The sequence below is a fragment of the Mustela nigripes genome, chromosome 5 (assembly GCF_022355385.1).
Source record: "Mustela nigripes isolate SB6536 chromosome 5, MUSNIG.SB6536, whole genome shotgun sequence".
Taxonomy (NCBI): Eukaryota; Metazoa; Chordata; class Mammalia; order Carnivora; family Mustelidae; genus Mustela; species Mustela nigripes.
Window position 1 is genome coordinate 135884596 of NC_081561.1, and position 24925 is coordinate 135909520.

At 39.9% G+C, this 24925-nt stretch overlaps 1 protein-coding gene and 1 pseudogene across 12 annotated transcripts in view; both read right to left on the bottom strand.

The window, feature by feature from the left end:
- The window catches only part of SYNE1 (spectrin repeat containing nuclear envelope protein 1), a 464771-nt gene that overhangs the window by 400182 nt on the left and 39664 nt on the right, over positions 1 to 24925 (bottom strand). The window lies entirely within an intron of this gene.
- On the bottom strand, positions 6981 to 7080 carry LOC132018916 (small nucleolar RNA U3; annotated as a pseudogene).

A 24925-nucleotide genomic window follows, 5' to 3' on the forward strand; every position in this document is an offset into this window, starting at 1 on the left:
AGTTCTAAGTGAGAACTGGCACTTCTGTTGAATCTGAGTATTCAGAAAAAAGAAAATCAGGAGAAGAAAGAAAAACAATGTTTAGAAACAAAAAAGACCCAAAAGATTCCTTAAAAAAATGGAGCATATATGTGTTTGTGTACACACTGGTTAGAACTACATAAGTACTGTCCTTTGGATGCATTTCGTAACAGCTGCAGGATGAAGGGGAGAATATATATTTAACACACACACACACACACACACACACACACACACACACACACTTTTTTACCCTAACCAAAATGGGGAGTGGAGGTGGGAGCAGGCATGTTACCCTTTTATGAAAAATGGTGCAATTTAACTTGTTTGCAAATCTGTGACTGTAAAATGCCCACAAGAAGGGAAGAAGAGCAACTGGTCATGGAAACAAAACTGTCTAATTATAGCTATATTTTTATTGGACCAATTACTATGACAGAAGGGGCATTTTCTTTGCTAGAAACAATTATCAGCATTTTATTTTCTCAAATATTTAGAGTAACATGGGGCTCAACTTTTAAATTGCTTCTTGCTCACTTGTTATGAGCAACTAAATTGTTATTTTTAATGGGTTTTGGAAAAATGTAATGCTAGTTTGTGCATCATCACAAAATTTCACGATGCCCTTGAGAAGAGATTATCATGTTTCTAGGTGCAATGGCCATTTTCTTTTCTGTCACTTCCTGAATAAGGCAGGGATGAGGAGGGCAGCTTCAAAGCCACAATCTTGGACTGGCTTTTTGCCTTAAGCCTTTTAGAAAGTGAGCAGAAATCGATATTTTTAAAAATAAAATGTCTACATCTTTAATGACATTCTTTAATGCCCCGGGTGATATTTCTTTTGCCATTACATAATACTTAGCATTTTGCAGCCATACCAAGGTAATTTTTACTACAATCTGCATAAACTGAGGTTTCTACAAAGTATTTTCGTATTTTGCCAATTCTGTTAATGTTCAGTTCTTCTCAGCCCCCTGTTAAAGGCTGTGTCCATTAATTACACACATTCAAAATGCACGAAATCAAGTTAGCTGTTAGAACAATTCACTTGAGCTAGAATCTCAGATGGCTTGCTTTTGTAAAACTTTTGTAAACCTGCACATTTCACAGGCCTTATGGAGAAATTATTCAGATTGGAAGGGCTTCAAAACAAACAGAATAAGGGAACTCGCAGGATAGCAGAACTCTAGAATTAGAGTACTGTGTACAGGTTAGAAAAACCTGTAGTTCGAATCTGTGATGTGCCCAGTGTCATAAAACCAGTTAGCCACAGAAAGCCAGAAACAATGCTTATTGCTGTCAGACACCCCAAAGCTCTTTTTTTTCTGTAATTGGAAAGATCAGCTACAGAAAAGTCTTTCTCTAAGGGTGACTCACTTGCTGCTAGGGGATGAGGAGTCACCTCGAAGGCGAGAGAACAGAAGTAAAGAAAATTAAGTCATGTAATGCCAAAAAACTATAATATAAAATGGATCCCATGAATTTTGTTCACTGGTGTTTTCATGTGTGTTGAGGTGTTGTCTTGGCCATTTGGCTTACTAGGGTAGGCGGGGAAAGTACCCCAGAATAAAAAAATATCTCAGCCAGGAGTGAATTCTGAAGCAGGGCTTTGCTTTTGGTCCGATAAACATTTCAGGAATGTCAACACCTGCTGGGAAGTGCAGGTCTTTTTGTCATTCACACCTCACTGTCAACTGCTCTAATTAGAAGACTGCTTGCTGAATAGCCTCAGGCATTGAAAATTAAGACGTGAAGAAAGAGAAAGGCATAGTTTTCTAAGGGTGAGGCACTTCGAGGTGGTTTAGGTCTCCATAGAGAAAAGCTGGAGAGAAAGGCTGAAAAAGTAGATTGAATTCCATTTCTCACGACTGTCCCCTCCCTTCAATGGCCCCAAATTGTTATTCTCCAACTTTGAATATAGGAACAAATGCTCAAGAAACTTTTAGAAAACTCATCCTCAGGAAATGTTAAACATATAATCTTAGGACTCTCACAAATTATAACTTCCTTATGAATTTGCTCAAGATCTCCCATATAAAAGTCCACTACTTGGGTACTCTCATATATATGTTCAAAAATCAGGTCAATCATTTTTTTTAAAAAACTGATTATCAAAGTAATTGTGATAATAGCATCAACCTGTTCTAGAATTAACATTTATCTGAGAAGGCAAACTTCCATGACAAAGAAACAGAATGGGTTCATTTTCTTTTTTTCTTTTTTTTTTTTTAAAGATTTTATTTATTTGACAGAGAGAGATCACAAGTAGGCAGAGAGGTAAGCAAAGAGAGAGAGAGAGAGGAGGAAGCAGGCTCCCTGCCTAGCAGAGAGCCCGATGCGGGACTCGATCTCAGGGCCCTGAGATCATGACCTGAGCTGAAGGCAGAGGCTTAGCCCACTGAGCCACCCAGGCAGCCCAAATGGGTTCATTTTCAAACAGGGCAGACTATCACCGAAGCTCTGTTCCAACTGCTGGAACCGTAGAATATATTTTAACTTTATCAAAAAGAAAAAAAAAATTAGTGACATTCATCCAAGGTCTGAGTCATCTCTTGACCAGTGACAGCTTCTCGAAAACAAATGACAAGGCCCAAGGCTCGGGCAAGCAAGAATCTCCTAATTCCAAGCTGTGAAAATGGGCACTGATAATGTTCTGTAATGACAACTTGAACCTCAGAACAGGGGTAAGAATGAAGAGAGACAAAACCTACTGCGTGGAGGTATGTATACGTGTATACTTGCAGAGGACTCTTGGAGAGCTGTCTACCATATGTGCCTACCCCTTTGTACAGCCAAGCACCCCCCCCCTCATACTGCATGGGTATCTCCTCTATTTTTGTAACTGTCCTTCCTCTTCGGACTGCTAATGGCTTGAATTGGACAAAAGACTCCGACGCCCTCTACCTCCCCTCACGCTCACGGCTGTGCAGCTCTCTTCCCGTCTTGGTTAGTTGATTTAGCTTGAAGGGTCTGGTCACTGGTCCCAATCCCCTCTCATTAACTGCATGAAAGAAGCTTTGAGGGCAGAGAATGGGATGAATTTGACAGGTGAGGAGTCCACACTGAAGCTGTTTAACAGCCACAAAGTTGTTTCTTAGGTGGTAAAAGCGGGACATCACCTGAAGGTTTGATGTTCAACTATGTTCCTAAACAATTATTCAAAATGTTTGAGGTAATCAAAGTGACTTGCCCCAATGTGTAAGCCAACTGCTGTTTTTTGTTTTTTGCTTTTATTTGACAGACAGATCACAAGTAGGCAGAGAGAGAGAGAAGGGAGGAAGCAGGCTTCCTGCTGAGCGGAGAGCCCAATGCTGGGCTTGATCCCAGGACCCCGAGATCATAACCTGAGCCGAAGGCAGAGGTTTTAACCCACTGAGCCACCCAGGTGCCCCCCAACTGCTGGTTTTGTCAGGAATACAAATGCTTTCAATTTCCTTGAGAAGACATCATTCTGGGCATTACTCTGGGTTCCACCTGTTCAAGTCCTTATAGGGGAGGGCATTGAAGTTCAGTTCACTTTGAGCTGGTTTCTGTTTGTTCTGTTTTGTTTTGTTTTGTTCTATTTCTCTATAGTTTTAGGTTCTTTTAAGTGCTTCAAGAGAATAACCCTTGGAATCATGCTCTTCTGAGAAAAATAAATATAATTGAACATATCAAAACCTTAAATGTAAGAGTTCCTATATTTGAGGCATAAATTATATCTCTGAAAAACACCTGGTAGTATATCCAGATGATGAGGTTATTTCTGGTCCCATGGTACGAGATTGTAGTCTTCAATTTGGGAATGTAATAAACTTCCTGAAGCACTATTTCAAGAAGACCAACTTGCTAAGGTTTTTCCTAATGACATACTATTTTGAGCAGAACAATTTTAAAAGAAGCTTTTCTTGATGCTTTTTTTAGATTTTAGCTTTTTAGATTTTTACTGTCAAATGCTGTTCATGGATACTGGCATCAGAATGTGGTGCTTGCTAGAGATTCCTGGGTTCTGCACCAGATCTTCTGAATGAGGATCTCAGATAAGGCTTAGAGGTCTTCCTTGGACACACCCCTCATATAATTCTTGTCCAAACTAAGGCTTAAAAACCAGTGTTCAGATCCTTGAAATATCTGCATGATAATGTGATTATGTTAATTACCCTAACATTCAAGGGAGCAGTGATACCACACTTCAACATATAGCTCAGTAATCATCTAAGATGTCTTTCTGTTTTTGGAGCGAGGTATCATGAGAATAAACGTGATCTTTGGAGTCAGAATAATGAAGTTCGCTACCAATTACTAGCTAGCTCCCAAACTGACCGAGTGCCTTAACCTATCTGAGCATCAGTTTCCTCTAATCTAAAGTTGAGAAACTAACAACTACCTCACAGGTCTGCTGGGAAGCTAAATGGGCAAAGTATATATAAAACATGGAGCACATGCCCGGAACTTAATCTACGGTAAACTTTGTTATCTTCCATTCCAGCAACCTGATGTGCATATAATCTCTTTAACAATGCTCAGTTTAAACAAAGTTTCTCTTGTAATTCCTCAGCGTTATCAGCAATGTTCTGGGAAACAACTGTTGCATAATCTGCCCACTAAAACAAAGTGGAGTTTGACTAATCCACAGACAGGCCTGTGCATGCCTTTCTTGTAGCCACGCAGCCAGCTATTACATTGTTCCTGCTATTTCTTTTCTTTCCCTTTTTCACATGTGCAAGCCATCTTTGCTTACTAATGTTAAATCTAATCTGCATTAGCTGTTTGCCTCGGGCAGTTACTGGGATATATTCACATTCGGTAGCTATAGGATATATCGAAAATAAAGGCTGTTCTGCATAAGGAGATTCTCAAGTGGTCCAGAGCAAGCAAGATATTACTGTGCCACAGCTCACCAGAACAGACTGGGCATAACTGATTAGGAGGCATATAGGGAAGAAATACTAGCCCATGTTTAGTCTTGAGTTTTGAGTCCTGCTATGCCAACTCTACAACACTCTCCCATACAGTGTTACTTTTGTTTCACTTAATCAGTGTTTGAGAGTACATTATACTCCAGGTTCTTGATGAATGACTAATCATGTGCAACTTGGTATTTCACTTCTTTAAGTCCTTTTTCCAACAAAATAACTTCTAAAGTACACAGTACTAGATATTAAGTATTATTATTCTAAATTTGTCAGAGGTAGCTAAAGAAGCATTACTACGAAATGGTGACTCACCCCAAAAGACACAGGTATTTCCAAGTGAGACAATGACACATAGACCTGAAGGATTTCAAAACCTTGGCAGGAGACTTTGGGTCACAGCAGGTATAAGAATAAATAGCCAGATTCTCAACCTTCCTATTAAAATTCGCTAGAGGAAGTACAGAAACCATTTTACATTATTCCATGCCTGGCTATCAAAAATCAGTGGAAAAATCCAGCTTTTTCTCTGTTTTTCCCATATCTAATCCTATTAGATTAAAGAAGAGTAAATACCCCTCAAAGCAAGCAGAGGAAATGGAGATACAATTTAACTTAGTGACTGAACATTAACAAAAGATCTATGGAAAACAGATTGGGAGCCAAAGAAAAAATGTGTTAATACATTGATCATTTTATGCAAGAAGGGATTTTAAAAAAGAAATGGAGGAATACATGACGTGCCAGCTTTCAGACACAGACAGTAATAATTGTTCTTACATTAAAAAGGGATATTCTTCTTGTCTTTTCTTTAAATTAAATCAAGCTACTTATAATCACTGGGGCTAATGAAGTGGTGTTTTTTTTTTTTTTTTCTTTTCTTTAACAAGAATAAACCCTGTTATAAATGGCTCAGTAATAGAAAGAATTTTATTAGGAGCTACAATTAATGTAGGGTCTTTAGAAGTTACCCAGCTAAGCCAAAGCCCATATTAACAGGCAGAAATACGGACATACCGACACATACTTTGCAAGAGGCTGTGTATCCTGCTGCTGGTAAAGAAAATTCACTAAGAGCCTAGAAAAAAACTGAATATAAAACTGACCTATTTGTGGTATTTTAAATCAAAAACATTTTCTAGCACTGAAATGTTTCTAGGGGTGTCTGGGTGGCTCAGTGGGTTAAGCCTCTGCCTTCAGTTCAGGTCATGATCCCAGGGTCCTGGGATGGAGCCCCACACTGGGCTCTCTGCTCAGCAGGGAGCCTGATTCCTCCTCTCTCTCTCTCTGCCTACTTCTCCACCTACTTATGATCTTTGTCTGTCACATAAATAAATAAAATATTTGAAATGTTTCTAATCATTACGATAATTTTTCATATCAGATTTGGGGTAAAGAGCTACAGTTACTGGTCTCACATCTCATTATTGTAGCCTTGACTGGGTTTTTTATTTTTTATTTTTTTTTAGCTTTTCAAGCAATATGGAAATAAAATAATTTACTTATTTTTTTTTAAAGATTTTATTTATTTATTTGACAGAGATCACAAGTAGGCAGAGAGGCAGACAGAGAGAGAGGAAAGGAAGCAGGCTCCCTGCTGAGCGGAGAGCCGGACTCCGGACTCAATCCCAAGACCCTGGGATCATGACCTGAGCTGAAGGCAGAGGCTTTAACCCACTGAGCCACCCAGGCGCCCCTAAAATAATTTACTTATTTATTACACTGTAACGTACCTACTTATGAGAAGACTTACTGCATCTAATATGCCTCACTCAGAAACTAAACATCAGAAACACACAGTTCTTGGGACAAGCCACACACCCTCTTTACTTCCTGCATTTCCCTGTCCTACATAGATTATAGTGTGACACACTGTTTGCATGGGTGTGGGTGTATAGGTGTGTGGGTGTATGTCTGTATTATTATTTTTCTATTTTTTCTACTAAAACATTAATTTTTTTATTGATTCTATTAAATCTATTAAATCATTAAAATCTAGATAGAAGAAATGGTTTTTTCCTATTATCAGTCCCAAAACAATAGCAAACTACTTTTCTTGAGTTAAACTCATGAGATACAAAAATTTCATATTCTTTAGGTACTCTACACATTCAGAGAAACTTCTCTAGTAACAAACTATAGAAATGATCCCTGAAAGTATAGTCTTAAAATTTCATATTCTTTAATTCTAATATTCTTTGATTCTAAGTTTCCCAACTTTGGAGGCTCTCAGGCTAGTTAACCCAGTGACAGTGATAGCCTTGCTTTCCTGTTAACTTTAGTAATTAAGAATTTTGACCCTATGCATATACCTCTTCTATGAATTCATGTAAATAATTTTTTACATCACTGTCACTTCTCTGTTTATTTCATTAACATTTTTAGCAGTAAGAGTCACATTTTATTTCCAGGTTATCCACCTAAAAATCTATTAAGTCTTTGGTAACAGATGCTAATTTAATATTCTGATTTGTTTCAGAAGAGATTTGACTTCATATGCCTATAACCAAGCAAAGTAAATTTATAATTATAATAATACTTTACCAGCTGCATTTCACTAAATAGACTCCACTGGTTTAAATTTTGTAACATTGAGAGGTTTACTTTTTTAAATCATATTGTGGAGGATTGCATTTTCTGAAAAAGACAGTCACACCATTTCTGGTCCTACACGCTCTTTTAGAACCTTGCTACCTTTTCCATGAGGGGAGACTGTTTTCTGTCCTCTTGAAACTGGGTGGGCTTTGCGCACAGCTGTGATAAGCAGAACGTGTCAGAGTGATGCTAGGCGACTTCTGAGGCTAGCTCTTATAGGCAAAAAGACTTCTGTCTTGCTCTCTCAGGTCACCTGCCCTGGGAACCCAGCCACTATGTCTGGAGGACAACCAGGCCACACAGAAGCCACATGTAGGTTCTCTAGCTAAAAGCCTCAGCCAAGAGTCTGCATCCGCTGCCACATGTCGTAAGAGAGCTCGGAGATGATTCCCGCCTCCAGCAAGCCAGTCTTTGAGCTGAGGACCCAGCCATGATGGAGCAGAGATAAGCAGTCTCTCCTGTGACTGGTCCAAATTCCTGATCCATTAAATGTGTGAGCATAATCTAAGAGATTGCTTTTGGGTACCATGTTTGTTACAGAGACCCGGCTAACCAGAACACATGTGCACTTAGACTTGAGGATGCACACAAGGTCTATTTGACGCTTACGGGGAACATTCACCAACATCTTATAGCACTGCTTTTCTCTTGGCTTTTTAAACAATTTCTTACTTTCTCCACTGACCAGTTTTTTCTCCACTTGGTAAACTCTACTATAGTCTACCCTTGCAGAGCTGGCCATGGCCAATGAAAGTTTGTCAAAGTTTTCCTAGGAGGCCTCAGGAACCGCTGATGGGTAAACTGATGGGTGCAAAGAATTGCTCTCCACGTGGCACCGGCAACTAATTGAATTCCAGGCCAACCAGAGTACGCTCAACCCTGTACGGCCGATGTGGGCTAGTATTTTCCTGCGCTTGGGTGTGAGGTGACGCCTGCAGGGACAGGGACAGGGACAGGGGAGAGCTCCAGACTGCTCTCTCAGCCACAAAGGCAACCAGAACCTGAAGCTGAATGACCAACCTGTTTCCTGAGAAAGAGCCCAGATCTTGTACAGGTGCTTCTGAGCCTGCAAAGTGCGGTGTCATTCCACAAATATTCACCAAGCATCCACCGTGTTCTTGTCGAGCAGGGACTTCTGGGTAGGGAAATGGCCATGAAGACACAGTTCCCTTCAGCACAGGTGGGCCTCTCTCCTGCACCAAGTCACCGCTGATTGTTGTCAGGCCTGTCACCGCCCAGGCCTCTCCCACTCCAGTTTCGATTTAAATACTCTTAACTCTTCCTCGGTGGTCCTTGAAGACTAGACAGCGCTCCACCAGCCTGAGAATCATGGGGGTCCTTGTTGATACTGCGGACCTCTGGGCCGCTCCAGACTCACTGAATCAGAATCACTCCTGGGCCACGGGGGTACAGCTCAGTGGTAGAGCATTTGACTGCAGAATCACTACTGATAGGCCCCGGGCTTGGTATTTTTATAAACGCTCCGGCTGATTGTTCTGCATCTATCTAGACTCCCCTGACTCGAGTCTCTGCCGCCTGGTTCATACGACTCTCTAACACTAGATTAATTTTTCAGAGCATAACTCTGATAACATCATTCCCTTGCCACCTTAAAATGGGTTACCACTGCCTAGCAGGGTTCTTTTTCCAGATCCCAGGACTCAAAACTTTTTCCAGCCTGGCCTCAACCTACTTTCTAGTCCTGTCACCAATAACCCACATAGAGAGTTCTCTTGCGCTGCAGCTTGCTTCGAGCCAACGGCAGCCGCTGCACACTTCATCAACTCAGCCCGGGCTCCTCTCTCCAGCTGCCTCTGCCCCATCTTTATGCGGGCTGGCCCTGCCACCTTGGTCACCTCCAGCTCTCCTATGGCTTCTGGTAAAAATCCTCCTCCTCCTTCGCACCTAGTACAAAAGCAAGTTCTCCCAAGATACCATCACATCTGGAAGTTCTCTTTTCCTCCTCTTAAAATCAGTCGCACCTTGTTTTAAACACTTCTGAAGTAGTTCTCCTGCTATGTAGAGCAGCACCAAGTAGTACATCCTTCCTTGTAGTAATAATGTCAATTCTGTTCCCCTTTCATGCCCTAAAAGGGCTTAAGGATGTGTGTGTGTGTGTCACATGTACACACAGAGTTAACTTTAAAAAGAAAGAGCAAATGTATAATTTATGGCGGCAGTCCTGGACAGCTACAAACATGAAGTAATCTCAGCAGGAAATTCAGAGACAAATCATGTTGTATCACCTTGTGATAACTTATTCTACTAATGTCTAGTTTCAAAGGGCTTTTGAAATGTAAATGGCTATCTCGATTCACAAATGATATAGCACAAAATATAATTTAGGGTTGCACTCACTCTAATAAGACACCAGCTTTTATTTATTAATTTCTAGAAAATATACTTCTATTTTTGGCAAAATAAATAAATCAGTATTTATTTATAGCCTCCAACACAGAGTGTGTACTTTCCTTTAAGCACAATTGTGTTACACGAGTTTCTTGCACTCAGTCAGTACTTTAAATTGTTTTTTATCAAATTATTTTATGAAGCATTTGTTTGTTTATAAATATGGATAAAATCGTGGAGTGCTCTTACACCTAAATAAATGTTTTTATTAGAGAGCTTCTGAATTACTACAAATATTACAGGTCAGAAAAAGCTTATCAGAGCGACTCTCTGGTAATATATTAGCCAAACGAAAAGTTATTTTTTACTAAAGGGAATACATGAAAATATGCTATTAATTATCTTTACTCAGATTCTAAATAATGACCGCCATTAAAGACAGCTGCAAGCTGGGACTTCTGGAACACACTGGCCTCAAAGGTCCCATCCTCAAATCACGGAATCTCAGAGGGAAGGGGCTTGCAGTGCTAACACCATCAACATTCTCTTTCTCACACCTCCAGCCCATAGTTTTACATTTTGCGTGACATCTCTGTCACTAGCTTACCGGCTTTGAGGGGGTTACCTCACTGCTATAAGTCTCCATGTCCTCATTTCTAAAATAGGGATCATGATAATGTCTGCCAGCTACCAAAGGATATTGTGAGATTTACAGAAGATAATAAGAAATCTATAAATGTTATCTATTACACAATCTCAATGTGTGGTCTTAAAGTCTTTGTCAAAAAAAAAAAAAAAAGAAAAGAAAGAAAGAAAAGGAGAAACAGGGAAGCTCGTACCTCCAGAAGCTGGGAAATGGGCTGGATGTGTTTTTATAGGTTTCAGAAGCTCTTCGACATCAAACCCCTGCTGCCTGCCTCGGCCCCATGAAAATTCCCAATGACTAAGTAAAGCCTTTCAGTCCATAATTTGTGGTTCATGCCCTCCTTAAAGAGAATGATGGTTACAGAAATCTGCATGCCTCTTGGAGAACACTTTGCCTTATTTGCCATTTGTTCTCCTGCATGACTGAACTTATTAGGTGTTTTCCTGAGAGAGCAGATGTGGGTGATGCATGAGCCCTGAGGCGGAGCAGAAAGAAACAGGTATGGATTGGAGGTAGTAAGTTGTCAAAAACACATTTCCACGACTCAAAATTGCCTCAAAAACAGACATTCCACACAATGAAGGAGAAAAAAAGAAAACATACTCCCTGCTTGGGGGGCGGGGGATAGGAGTGAGGAAAAAATACACATACTATCTTATCTTTTTCAATAATTAATTCTAAAACAAGGCAAATGAAAGTCAAGAATTTGCCACCTGAACACTCGATAACGTACTAGGTTGAACCACATGAAATTTGTAGGTCAAAAGCCATCACATGAAGGCAATCTCACAGAATGACATACTTAGCTTGTGTTAGCCCAGTCACAAGAAAATCTTTTTTTTTTTCTTTTTTAATTTAACTTTGTTTCTTCAGTGTTCTAAGATTCATTGTGTATGCACCACATCCAGTGCTCCATGCAATCGGTGACCTCCTTAGTACCGGCCGCCAGGCTCACCCAACCCCCAACCCTGAACATCTTAACTTTAAGCCTAGAATCATACTTAGGGAGGGGAGGCGCATGCGCTGAGAGACAGGTGGGTGTTAAGACCAACTGAGGGAAGAGCAGGCTCTAGACTCCCACCTCAATTCTTGTCTAATTTGCTCCAGGATCAGAGGAAGATGCAGAACACCGTACCATCTGGATAAATGTCTCCTCTCTTTCTTCCAATCACGGACTGTTCGATGGATACAGCTGAATTTACTCACATCAATATAATGAAACTGGCATCATTTACTGAACACATTGCTTATGGGTTCTGGGCACTGGATGTGGATAAACATTTAATCCTCACAACAAATCAGGAAGTCTATCTTTTTCATAGCCCCCTGTCATGTATGTCCAAACAAAGGTAGAGAGAGGATAAGCAACTCCTCCAAAGTTGTGCAATTAAGTAGCAAAGGAGAGAGTCATAATCCAGCAGGGTGGCCACAGAGCCTGTATTCTTAATCCCACCCCCCATAATACTGGGGAGACAGAGAAGGCAGGAGGAAAAGTATGGAAGCATGGCTTGCAAATTCTGAGGAAATACAGAACTTCTGAAACAAAATAATGATGATATATTAGTATATTTGATCCATGTTACTTATTTTATTTTCCTATTAAGCTTCTCTCACTCACTAAAATTGATATAAAGTGCCCCTCTGCCTATTTTTCTCTATTTAGTTATTTTGTATCTAAAACTTATTTTCCTTGGGGGCACCTGGGTGGCTCAGTGGGTTAAGCCTCTGCCTTCTACTCAGGTCATGATCCCAGGGTCTTGGGGTCAGCCTGGCATCAGGCTCTCTGCTCAGCAGGGAGCCTACTTCTCCCTTTCCCTCTGCTGCTCTGCCTGCTTGTGCTCTCTTGCTCTGTCAAATAAATAAATAAAATATTTTAAAAAATTAAAAAAAAAATAAAACCTTTCTTGGGACTGGAGTAGAACACCCATAGTAGTTCCCCTCCTTACCCAAGGGAGATATGTTCCAAGACCCCTGGTGGATGACAGAAACTATATGTAACCAAACCTTGTGTTTTTTCTTATACACACATACATACAATAAAGTTTAATTTATAAATTAGGCTCCATAAGGGATTAATAATTAATAACAAAATAGAAGAATTATAACAATATACTGTAATAAAAATTATGTAATTGTGGTCTCTCTCACTCAAAATATCTTGTTGTACTATATTCACTCATCTGACGGTGTGAGATGAGAAAATGGCCTTCATGATGGGGTGAAGTGAAGTGAAGGACTGAGACACTGTGATCAAGCTTTCGGCTATTACTGAGCCTCTGACCATGGCAGGAGGTAGGTCATCTGCTCGAGACTATGGCTGACTATGGGTAACTGTAAAAAGCAAAATTGTGGAAAAGAGGAAACTACTGTATTTGTGTATTTTTGTCAACCAGTGGCATATTATTTATGATTCCCTCTCGTTCCTCCTGGCGTAAAAACAAAAATGTATAACTATATAAGAATTCATGAAAGCTTTTAAAAAGTAAACACATTAAACACATTAGGTTAGTATGGCTATAGGGCTCTGGCTAGCTAGACCATTTCCCACAACCAGTCAACCAAGTAAATAAACACTTTGTTTTAGCCCTATGTTGCAGAATGATTTTGTCTCAAACACTGGGTTAGCATTATCGATGTGTACGTAGCGAGGACAAGACTTTTAGATTGTAACCATGGAGTCACACCTTCAAGTAACTTTTATGGCACAAGCATATGATTTTGAAAAAGAAAGTTACTTGAGGTAGATAAAGAGTAGCTTGACTTATTCCACGACAAGCAAAAACTCAGCCTCTACCTCTGTACCAACTTAAAGGTCAAGAAGTCATCTAAAAATAACTACATCATAGTCACATTGGAATAAAAAAAGAACTTCACGTGCCAAAGAATTCCTACAATACTTCCTGTAAGCTTAGAAATTTTGAAAGACTTCTGCATAGGATCTGTGTGAGCAAAACCCAGGAGCAGCTTGGCTGTACGGAGTACCCAAGAAACAGTCAGGGGTTCATCTGTAAAACAGTCCAGGAAACTTGGAAATGTAACTTCAAAATGATGAAATACAGCTACCTCAGATAACATTCTACACACCATCACAGCAAATCACAGCACAGATAAATGTCTGCCAATAAACGTATTTTTGACAACGATGAACCAAGATAGGTCAGCCGTCAAGCCTTGAAAAGCGCAGTATGAACATGAAACCAAGACAGGATGCTACCATTTCACTCAGTCTCAAAATTAAAAGCAATATTTTTAGACAAATCAGGAATAGTAAGCAATGAAAAAAATGGATTATAGGCAGAAATATAGATTAAGATTAAGAAAACTGCACTTAGCATAGACTGTTTATAAAGCCTTCTTTTTTTTTTTTTTAAAGATTTTATTTATTTGACAGAGAGAGAGAGAGAGAGACAGCTGAGAGAGAACATAAGCAGGAGGAGTGGGAGAGGGAGAAGCAGGCTTCCCGCAGAACAGGGAGCCCAAGGTGGGGCTCGATCCCAGGACCCTGCGATCATGACCTGAGCCAAAGGCAGACGCTCAACAACTGAGCCACCCAGGCACCCTGGCATAGACTGTTTAAACACTCAGTAAGGATAAAAATCAGCCTGAAACAACAAAAACGTTCCAGATACTCTTAATAGATAGTTGTCTTTTGTGCAACTTTTCTCCAAAAAAACAGAAACTGAAAAAAGGTACATGGGAATGCCAACATAAGGAAGCACTGATCTGATTGCTTTCTCAGTGGAAAGTATAAATTTAAAATACCACAACCAGCTGCTGGGTAACATGCTTGATTTCACCACTAGAGGACAAGGCAGGCCCGGGTGTGCTAGAGTTTGTTTTACAGCACATATTAGAATATCCTGCCTGATTTACAAAACAAAACTGTAGTAGCACAGTAAAACTGTATACTGGCCACAGAATATATAATTTATATACAGAAGTATGATTTAAACAAAAACACCCTATTAAAAATGTCATGTAAAAAATGCACCTGGTGTTACAGAACAATATATAGAGAAAAACCATAAGGAAAAACAATTGCTTATACTATGCTACCCAGTGACTATAAAGCTGTATCTTCCAGACCCTTTTTCTATGTGACTCTGTGATGGACTTTTATGCATTTATGTACAGGAAAGCATTATTACCTAAAGATTATGAACATAAGCTCTGAGGACAGACTGCTCGGCTTCCAATCCTGGCTCTGGTATTCAATAGCTCTGTGATCTTTGGCAAAATATGAAACTGTATGTGCCGGTATACTCATTGGCTAAACTGGGGACATAATAATACAAGTCATAATATTATTGTGAGGTTTAAATTAGATGATCCATGTAAACCACTTTCAATAGTGCCTGACACAGTGTTAATAAATACAGCAAGCAAGCGAGCGAGAAAGAAGAAAAATGAGACCACAGACAGGGTCATATTATATCTAACTTTTTCTACTTAATTTATCTTGATGTCAATAAATTCTAATAGCTTCTTGGTTATCCTTACATTTTTACTATATAGTGTTTAATATAATGAGGTAATATGACATATGATCACACACTCTTACATATACGGACGCTGCTTCTAGGATGAAGTATTTACAGACCCTTCCACATCGTCACATTACATTGCATATAAATCTTCACTTTTTAAAATAGATCCATAATATTTCACTATATGGATGCATTTTACTATTTGTGAAACTTAGGGTGTTTCTAGGTTTAAAATATAAATATATATGTGTGTGTATATATATGTGTGTGTGTATATATATTTTTTTATCAAAATGCTGCAATCAATAACTTTGTAATCTAGTTTTGCATACAAGTGCAAATAGATCCATAGGATAAAATCTACAAACAAAATAGTTGACTGAACATTTATATGTATCTTCACTTGGAGGAATGTCGCCTAAATGCAGATGACTTCTTATGTCCTTTGCCCATTTTCTACTGTTTGATTTTCTTTTTCTTACTGATTTGTAAAAATCTTTGTCCATTACATACGTAATGTAACATGTGCGACAGAAGTTTTTCTCTAATTTTTCATTTGCTTTTTGTTTAGTTATACGTTTTGTATATTTCAGTGTATTTTTATATATATTTGTATATATACAAATCAATTCCTTTTTAATTCTGGGTTTTTGACATGCCAAGAAAGGATTTCTCCACTACCAGATTATAAAAGAGAAAAAATAATCTCTATAATTTCTTTTAAATCTGTGGTTTTGTGTTTTAAAATTTGCATTAAACTATGTAAAGTCACTAATAATCAAGTGGTGTTAGCCTACAAAAAGTCAACTTCAAACAAACATTTAATTCTTGGTCCAGCTGAACTTAGGTGAGGGAGAGGAGCGGGCAGGAGGGAGAGAGACAGAGAGGAAGAAGGGTAAAAGAGAGAGAGAATGTGTAATTATGCATGTGGAAGGATATGCAGCAATAAGCCAGTGGGTTCCCTCTGGGTTCCCATGGTCATTCACTTGTCTCCAAATGATTTAGTGAATATCCCTCTCCCACATCTATGGGCCTGTTTTGGATTGCATATTCTGCTGTAAGGATGGATCTGGTAAATCACTGTGGTGGTTAAATATATTCCAGTATCTGCTGGAATCAATGTTCTCTTCTAATTCTTCTGCAGATTTCTTTTTCTGTGTATTACATGATGCATATTTTTCTAATTCAACATAATCATTTTGGTTAATCCAAATTTTAAAAAATCTTGCTAATATCTTGATTGAGAGTGCTAAAATATTAGTTTAAGGAGATATGACATCTTTACAGCGAGTTTTCCTAAGAAAGCATATAGCTTCCAATTTAATCAAATCCTCTTTTGTATATTCCTCAAAAGTGTGTTCAAATTTTTCTTTATATAATTCTTCTGCATTTGAAATCTGCCACTTTACTAAATTCTCTTACTGTTTTTAGCAATTTTTCAAGTGATTCTTTTGTGTTCTCCAGTCATGCATTCATATTAATGTAACTAATAATTGTCATACCACTTCAAATCTTTATACTTTTTATCCTTGTCTGATTACATTGGCTGGTGTGCAACTATTAACTTCAGTGAAAATGTTTCTAAAACTTCTTAAGCCTGATGTTGGCTACAAAGATATTTTAATAGAACTAAATGTAAAGTTCATATAACTTAATTCGCATTTGGGTGACTATATGGTTTTTCTCCATTGAGTTACTATATTAAGAACCCTCATGATATTGAATCATTCCCACATTAATGAAAGAAACCCCATTTGGTGGTGTATTATTATTCTAATAAATGCTACATTCTATCTATTCAAGATTAGAGAGACTAAACATACCTGTTTCTTTTTTCAGTCCTGATGATCTGATGTGCTTCAGTGAGGAAACCACATCTGTATAAACCTGTCTACAATGACTCATTAGAGCCTCAGTTGTGGAATCTTGGAAAAGGGTCGTTTCGGACCGTGATGCTTACTTTTAGAGAGACCTGTGCCCTTAATGTGGTGACCTCAGTCTCTCCAGGGGGATCTAAGCTAAAAGAGACCAGGGACGGACATTCACGCCAAGGGGACTGCTCCTCTCGGGCTGTCCCTCGTCCATGGAGGGTGCGGCTGCAGACTGGCCCCACTTGTCCCAAGGGCCTTGGCCTCCTGGGTGGGCCACTGGGGGTCCTCTGAGGCCGCGCTGTCACGGAGCTGTCGGCTGTGTCCGGGAAGGGCCCTCCCAACGCTGGGGTGGACCATGGTGCTGAGCTCTCTCTGCTTCTGTGCCAGCACCTTGGCCCTGCCATCCGTGGTGCCTCTGGAGCCTCCAGGTTGTCCCTCGGGCACCCGAGGCCGAGCAGTGGCATCCTTTCCAATTCCCAGCGACCCCTCGGGTCACCGCTTTCAGTGGCTGTCCAAGCAGCGGGGTGCCATCAAAAAGGGAGCCATACCTGTCCCCCTTTCAGAGCTGGCGCCTCGTGGTCCCCACAGCACGGCAGGCACGGGGGCGTGGGAGCGCGGTGGCCGTCCAGCCAGCCAGGGGGAGCCTGGCGGTTTCCGAGGGGCGCCGCTTTACACAAACGCACAAGCTTTGGTTCCCTTGCACTTTTTTAAGGGAAATACGAGCTCCCAAGCAGCACCAGGGCCTGCGTAGGACGTGGATGAGCCCCGGGGGCCACAGAGCAGCGAGCAGCACCAGTGGCCTACGGTGGCCACGGGAAGCTCCCAGGATGTCCTGCACCGCGGCACAGGCCATGGACCCCGTGCCCTGGGGGCGCCCAAGGGAAGTGAAAACAGAGGGTCCCCAGCTCTGCCTGAGCCTTGGAGAAGCGTGAACCCATTCTCAATGCCCTCCACTTGAGCTGATCCGAATGTCGGTATTATTTGTCAGAGATGTTGAGCGAAGTTAGACTATGACTGTTTTCACATTTACTAGAGTCTGTTTTTTTTTTCATCATTTTTCCTGTGGGTTTTTTTTTTTATTGTTTTTGATAATCTCAGGGAGACATATGAAACAAAAATAACCTTTCTCCCAATCTTTTACCATAGCTCCCACACCTTCACTCTAACGGCGTCTATTGTCCTACTGTATGGCTGTGGTTGGTTGTCTAACCAATCTCCTTACTTGTAGATACTTAGGTTGCCCCAAATTTTAACTGTGACAAATATCACTGAAAAGAAGAAAACTTTTCAAAAAGACCAGGACTGGAGAAAATCCAGTTCCACTGCACAAAATAATGAGTAGCAGAATAATGAAAACAGTGTGCTCCTTCGATGGGGTGGGGTGCTCAGGCAGAAAGGGGAACTTCATCGGTTTAGCAAGTTCCTCTTCTTTCCTACCTTCTGCTTGTTTTCTTTCCCACATCCTCTCTCATACAGAATCTCTTGTGGCAACACTGTTGGGGGAAATTAGAACACCTCTGTCACTCAACATGTAAGATGCTAAGATACTAAGGGTGTCATTAGTCATGTGTTTTAGGTCAGACTTGTCTGGAGGGAATTCATTTTATGACATGGAATTCAGCTAGCATAAATTATGATTAGGAAGATAGTACATCAACATACAGTCAGGTGGACACTCTGAATAAAAGAGGCAAGCTCCTATCTTAGGCTTGTCTACATTGTTTTGTTTAAGAATACTGATACCAGAATTTTACTGGCCACCTGTCTTAGACATAGATGCCACAATATTTTTAAAAGTCTTCATATTTATCCTTTTCTGGAAGAACCTATAGACTTCAGCAGTGCAGCTGCCTCTCAAGACTTTTCAACACAGACCACCCGTCTACCTTATCAGATATAGATTCCCCAAATTAGACTGAGCACAAAGGCAGACAGTAGGAACTAAAATAAGATCAATGCTGACAACAAGAACCACAGAAACTTTAAAAAAAAAATCCAATTTGAGGCTTTGTGCTAGGCAGTAAGGACAAATAAGCTTATTATATAATCTATGCCTAGGAGAGTCTCACACTGTCCTATATTAAATAGGTCATTTATGTACAGTTCACAATTCAGTGTATAAAATATCCTAAAATTGAAATGATCAGTGATTATGGTATCATATAGAAAGGCAAGAACTATTCATGTTCTTTTGCTGCGTTTGTTTTATGGTTTCATTCCCTGAATAGATACAAATTCGAGACCTCTGACCAGTGTTTGGCTTGGTTCTAAGACAAGCAAGGTCAAGGTTGAACTGGGAGAAGAAAAAACAATCCTCCCGGAAGGCTAAGATGACCCTACATTATGGATACTAATGACTGGGGAGGAGGGAGAAATGGGTTATATCAGACCTATCAAAGAAGCTCTTTGCTTGACTGATTTCACTCAGCATAATCTCTTCCAGTCCCATCCATGTTGCTACAAAAGTTGGGTATTCATCCTTTCTGATGGAGGCATAATACTCCATAGTGTATATGGACCACATCTTCCTTATCCATTCGTCCGTTGAAGGGCATCTTGGTTCTTTCCACAGTTGGGCGACCGTGGCCATTGCTGCTATAAACATTAGGGTACAGATGGCCCTTCTTTTCACGACATTTGTATCTTTGGGGTAGATACCCAGGAGTGCAATTGCAGGGTCATAGGGAAGTTCTATTTTTAATTTCTTGAGGAATCCCCACACTGTTTTCCAAAGTGGCTGCACCAACTTGCATTCCCACCAACAGTGTAAGAGGCTTCCCCTTTCTCCACATCCCCTCCAACACATGTTGTTTCCCATCTTACTAATTTTGGCCATTCTAACTGGTGTAAGGTGGTATCTCAATGTGGTTTTAATTTGAATCTCCCTGGTGGCTAGTGATGATGAACATTTTTTCATGTGTCGGATAGCCATTTGTATGTCTTCATTGGAGAAGTGTCTGTTCATATCTTCTTCCCATTTTTTGATATGTTTGCCTGTTTCGTGTGTATTGAGTTTGAGGAGTTCATTATAGATCCTGGATATCAACCTTTTGTCTGTACTGTCATTTGCAAATATCTTCTCCCATTCCGTGGGTTGCCTCTTTGTTTTGTTTACTGTTTCCTTTGCTGTGCAGAAGCTTTTGATTTTGATGAAGTCCCAAAAGTTTATTTTCGCTTTTGTTTCCTTTGCCTTTGGAGACATATCTTGAAAGAAGTTGCTATGGCTGATATCGAAAGATTACTGCTTATGTTCTCCTCTAGGATTCTGAGAGGAGAAGGGAGTTGGGGGAAATTAGAAGGGGACGTGAACCATGAGAGACTATGGACTCTGAAAAACAATCTGAGGGGTTTGAAGTGGCGGGGGGGTGGGAGTTGGGGTACCAGGTGGTGGGTATTATAGAGGGCATGGATTGTATGGAGCACCGGGTGTGGTGAAAAAATAATGAATACTGTTATGCTGAAAATAAATAAATTAATTAAAAAATAAATAAACTTACAAAGGCAGATTAAAAAAAAAAAAAAAAGAAGCTCTTTTGGGGGTACGGGTGGCTCAGTGGGTTAAAGTTTCTGCCTCCTGCTCAGGTCATGATCCCAGCGTCCTGGAATCGTCCTGGGATCCAGCCCCACATTGGGCTCTCCGCTCAGCAGGGAGCCTCTTTCCCCTGTCTCTGCTTACTTGTGATCTCTGTCTGTCAAATAAATAAATAAAATCTTAAAAAAAAAAAAAAAAAAGAAGAAGCTCTTTTAAACACACATGCCTTGTCTTCCTCCCCTTGCAGTTCAAGGGAGGAAAAGAGGAGACGTGCACACGTATTTCATAAAAGCTTCCTAGGTAACTCCCCGCCCCCCAATTCTGCATCCACAGAGGTCTGGGCGAACAACTGTCCTGGAAGGACTCACGCAGCTTGGTCCTTGGAAGGGCACCTAGAGCTAAAAGCACTTGCCTGAGACAGCCAGCTTACATAGGAGGAGAGATGCTCAGCTAGTAGACTGTGAAAGCAAAACTGGGAAAAGCCCGGAGTTTCCTTTTTTTTTTTTTTTTTTTTTTAAATTTTATTTATTTATCTACCCGAGAGAGAGAGAAAGAGAGAGAGAAAGAGTGGGGAGGAGCAGAGGAGCACAGGGAAATGCAGGAGCAGACTCTGAGCCAAGCAGAGAGCCCAGCACAGGGCTCCAGGCGGGGCTCAATCCCAGACCCTGAAATCATGACCTGAGCAGGAATCAAAAGTCAGTTGCTTAACCAAATCACCCAGGTGCCCGAAAAACCCAGAGTAGTTTTAAATGCTTATATTTCAATTTTTCCTTTTAAAAGAAATCATGAGCATTTATTAGACATTTGTAAGCATGGGCTTATTGAAGAAATATGTAATAAAGAAATATTCTTTTAATAGTTTTGGTTATGTAGTAAAGGCTACTAGTAATCCCATAAAGCCATTTCCTATTAGGAAATTTAACATGAATCTAGTTTTACTTTAATTTTTTTTATTTTTTATGGGCTTTAAATAAAAAACCCATTAACTTGAAAAAATTTCATCCTCTTACCAGAAAATCAATCACAAAAATGAGTCTGGGTAATAAATGGATCTAAACAGATAGAGGTTCATGGCATAAATTACAATCTGAAAGATACAGAAATAGAACCGGATGGGGCTTTTCATCTAAGGCTATAGTCAGCATTTTATCCATCAATTTATAACAATATTACTATTTGACAGCTTTGAGCCAAGCAAGAATCATGAGGGACTTCGAGGGAAGAGCAAAGGACCAGTATGACAACCTATTGTGAGCTTTTTAAACTAAATATGAATTATAATTATTCACTTAGAATATTAATTCAAAATGAAATAAAGGATTTAGCAAATCTTTGTTAAATCAATTATTTTTTCTTATATATAGTCTTTCATATTTCACCAATATATTTATTTGTTGGTTTCATTCTATAGTCTCAATATATAAAAATATACATCACTCAATAGGAGAATTAGAACTAACTTCCTCTAAAATCTCACTTATTTGTTATTACCAATGATTTTTTTAAATTGTGTTCACCTTATGGAATAATCCCCTGAAGATATAACAATGTCTCAACTTACAAAAAAAACTGTTAAAAGTAAGTGATGGGGCAAATCCATCAAATACAAATAGGTCATATTCCAAATAGGTTGTTACATGTTACATAGTGTCAAAAAGGCAAAAACAATTATTCTTAAAATAATTACAAGGGATGCCTGGGTGACACAGTTGGTTAAGCCACCAACTCTTGGGATCTCAGGTTGGTGAGATCAAGTCCTAGTCAGGCTCCATGCTCTGCATGGATTCTGCTTGGGATTCTCTCTCCCTCTCCCTCTGCCCCTCCTCCCCCTCCCCCCACCCCCACTCATGTTCTCTCTCTTTCTTAAATAAATAGATCTTTAAAAAAAAAATTACAAATGTAATTTCTCTTAACTACCAAAATAAATCCCCCACACACACCAAAAAAATGAGCCTCCTATGTGTAGCAAAATTTTTACTTTTCTTTAAAAAAAAAAAAAAAAAAAAAGTCCTGTATGTCTCTCTGTTGCCAGGTACAAAATAATAGTCATACTTTTGTCAATATGCTCCTGACTTTCCTCACTTTTCTCCCATTGATCTGTCCCATATGCATCCTTTCCTCCAGCTGAATTAAATAACAAGCTGTCCTCTGATGTATCTTAGGGTTTCCTACCTCAACCCACTATTTATGCTGTTGACTACATGTATAATACACGCCTGTGGACAGCCTTAGTCACTGATCCTTTAAAATTCATCTGACATTTAACTTTTTCGTGGAGAACGTCAAGATCATCCACTTGATCATGTCCTCCCAGTCACCATACAGTGGATATAGAGGCCAGAGAATTTATTAGTGCCTCTCTCCAGGATCACCCATCGTATTTCATTTTTGGTAATTATTTTTGTATTTATCTTTTCTACAGAAATACCAAGTTCTTAGGGGCTGGGATTGAGTTTTTCCCTCTTAGTTTCTCCTAAAGAGCCTTGAATATTACCAGACCAGAGAAGATACTCAATAGAAGAATATAATATAATGAAATATTTTACAAAATAAAACATCTGAAGAGTAGAGTACAATAAAAATCATGCTACAACGAAAAGTATAATATAATGCGATGTGTTAAGAAATGACACATCTTAAAGGACCACAGAGCAAGGAAAACAGCCAAGGTTCCAAGTCTGTGATCTGAGAACACAGACAAGTACCCAGGCCAGGCCTAAAAAACCCTCTGAGGTCAGACAGGTTTGGGGTTTAATGTCAAAGGGGCCATTTGCAAACAATGTGACTTTGGACTATTTATCTAGAGTTCTGGGGGCCTATATTTTCTCATTTACTAAATAAGGATAGACACATCCACTTAAAATGATGTGAAAGTTCTGTAAGATCACTTAGCAGAGCATCTAAATGTACTCTGAGCCTATATGTAAAGTGAGATTTCACGAAGGTGTCCTTTAATCCGTCGGGTCAGGGGAAGACAATGACTGCTCTTTCGTACCAAACTCATCACTGACCAGCACCCACCCACCTTCCAATTAACTTCTTTTTATGAACATTTTAGATGAGGGAATTACTCATTTTTTCCCCATTCTGCTTAATTCCTATTCACTTGAATGCTGGAGAGGCATAAGCGGCTAAATAAGGGAGTCCTTTTTAGGAGCGGAAGTCACAAAGGAGATACTGTCTTATGTAGGACATGGGCCACTAGAAAGGAATTGCTGGTAAAGGGATGTGAAACCATAACCTACAAGGAGCGCATGGGAAAATGGAAGCATCAGCCTGGAAAAAAGAAATACCAAGAAGACCAGGGTCACCTCACGAGCAGTAGGAGCCCAACAATGTCTGTGCGACCCTAATGGGATAAAATGTGGACACCTAAATGCAGTGACAAGAAGATATTTCTGTTGAGTAGACATGAAGAACTTGGTTTTGACTGTTGAGTCTCTCCAAAGATAGCATGCAATGCCTCACTGACAGATGTGTTGGTCTAAGAAGAGGTCAGAATGTCCTGCCTTTAGGATTTATTCTGAACTTGATATAAATCTATGCAATCTTCATGAAACTTTGTGTGTGTGTGTGTGTGTGTGTGTTTGGTGATATATGGGACTCAGTTATAGCAAACAGAGTAATTATTTTAAATTATTGAATCGTGCATTAAATTTACTCTAAAAATATGGGACGCCTGGGTGGCTCAGTTGGTTAAGCAGCTGCCTTCGGCTCAGGTCATGATCCCAGCGTCCTGGGATCGAGTCCCACATCGGGCTCCTTGCTTGGCAGGGAGCCTGCTTCTCCCTCTGACCCTGCCTGCCACTCTGTCTGCCTGTGCTCGCTCTCATTCTCTCTCTCTCTGACAAATAAATAAAATAAATAAAATCTTTAAAAAAAAATTTACTCTAAAAATAACTAAAATCAGTTCATTAAGTAAATACCTCCCCTGACCTGATCCCATGTCTCTTTCCAGCTACCATCAATTTCCCTACTCTCTTGTAATAAAAACATCCCAAGGAATTTCTAATACACCAACTCACATTTCCTTACTTCCCAGTCTCTCTTAAGCCCGACAGCAGTCAGACTTTCATCCCCACTAGGAGCCATGAAACTTTCTTGTCCGTGCCACACCTACACCTTACCAAATCTCAAGCTTAATTCACAGGTATCATATCACAGGACCCCTCAGCACACCAATGTTGCTAGTTATGTCCTCATTCTTGAGACTCTACTGACATGGAAGCCAAGCCATCTCTCCTCCTGTTTTGTTTGGTTTTGTTTTGTTTTCCTTATTCTCCTTTCTGGTTTCCATTGTTGCCTCTTGTCCTTCTGCTAAACTGCAAATACTGGTGAGGACCAAGTAAGCAATGATCACTTCTTTCTCTGCTGGCCGTTTTTCTTCAGGAAATCTCATCCCGAGAAATGTCACCTTTAGGCTCCTGAACCACGAACATCTATCCCCAGTCTTGAATTCTTTCCTGAACTCCAGCCTGTTTGATGAAATAGCTTTTCAACATCGCCACTGGATACTTAACATCTCAACATGA